The sequence below is a fragment of the Leptidea sinapis genome, chromosome 13 (assembly GCF_905404315.1).
Source record: "Leptidea sinapis chromosome 13, ilLepSina1.1, whole genome shotgun sequence".
In the NCBI taxonomy this organism is placed as follows: Eukaryota; Metazoa; Arthropoda; class Insecta; order Lepidoptera; family Pieridae; genus Leptidea; species Leptidea sinapis.
The window spans coordinates 15115829-15117500 of NC_066277.1; positions in this window are offsets into that span (position 1 = coordinate 15115829).

Below are 1672 nucleotides of genomic sequence, written 5' to 3' on the forward strand. Positions count from 1 at the left end.
CTACCCCACCATGGGCTCCACGCATTGAAGTCACCTCCAATCACAACACTCAAGGTTCCCAATTTTGATCGGACGCTGGAGAGACGTTCCAGGTATGGATCCAGGGGTTTGTCTCCTTCCAGGTAAACGGATACTAATCCAAGTGTCCAGTCGGAGAACTCAATGGTAATTGCCACTATGTTCTCCGACTGAAGGCTCGGATCACACGTTACCTGGAGGTCTTTATCAAAGACCACTATTGCGGCCTTTGCTGGATTGGTCCTATTTATCCCCTGGTCCATTTGATAGACGCGAACCCCTGGGTATCGCTTCAAGGCACCTTGATTACCTGTATAGGGTTCCTGCAGCAGTGCCAGGCTCACCTTCTGGCTGACAGCTTCTGCCATCAGCTCATCGGTCGCCAATCGCTTCCGCTGCAGGTTTACCTGTATCATGTGCCTTGAAGCAGTATCCCTGGGCCCGCGACCTCCTGGATTTACAACCGCGGTGCCCTTAGCAGTAGCACACGCCGAGGCGGGCAATGGCATCCCATTTCCGCCTCACCGGACAGTCACTGCTAAACGCACCGTGATCCGTCTTGTCCAGCTTCGCGTGACGGCAGTTAATGCAGCTGGGCGTCTCCCCCACGACATAGTCGGGGCATTCGCTCCTTACGTGTGGTCCCCCGCAGTGACTGCAAAGGTCCGAAGACTCTTTGCAGTGGCGCCGTCCGTGCCCGAAGGCTAGGCATTTCGAGCACTGAATGAGGGGCGAGAAGTCCTCGACCTTCGACCGCTTAAGGTCAAGATGGACGGACCCCTCGTCCGTCATGCGACGCCACAGCGGAGGGGCCACTCGCAGGACGACATGTGTGAGGTGCGGATTGCGGCACCTCCGACGGAAACATGTTTCCGTCGTTTGTTGGTCTTTCTGCAGGCCTGTGAAGAGCTCTTTATTTTGCGCTCTTAGGGCTGCAATGACCTCCTCATCCTTGAGGCAAGCGAGGACGTCTCGGATGATCAACATCGGGTTTTTCCCCCTCGCCTCTTGGACTTGAAGGCCCGCATTAGCCCCGAGTCGCGTCTTCACAGCCTCGACCTCGGTTCTTGTGCCGCAAGTGAGCACCACCTTCCTGTTACGCACTTTGCGAACACTGTCCACCTTAGCGCCGGTTTTAGTGGCGTCTACGGCCACTCTAATTTTGGTGACAACATTGTCGCTCGAATCATCGGGTGACTTGCTAGTCACCACGATAGAGTGGCCGGACTTAGCCGGCGCCTTGGCGGCCATAGCCGCATACGAAGGTGGTCCTTTGGCCTGTGCAGGCTCCTCCAGGAGCTTAGTTGTTGTAGCTCCCAGACTTCGCACCTCACTAAGCATATCCATAGCCTCCCGTCGCATGGACTTAAGTTCTCCTAGAAGGGAGCCCAGCTCCACATCGGGTGGATGAGCGGGCAGCCTCGTGTTAATATGTTGAATTACATCGAATTCAACAACACGGCGGAGTGCCTCCAACTCCTTCCGCAACTCCGCCGTCTGCCCGCCCACATCTGCCTTCTCCACCCGTTGTGTTAACAGCAGAATCTGCTCCGCGTGGCTTGACTCCCTTCTTGAGATGTCCTCTGCGTGTCTCCTCTTGATATTTGCGATCTCTAGCTGGAGATCGCGCCGCGCACTGTTCACTTGAAGAGTG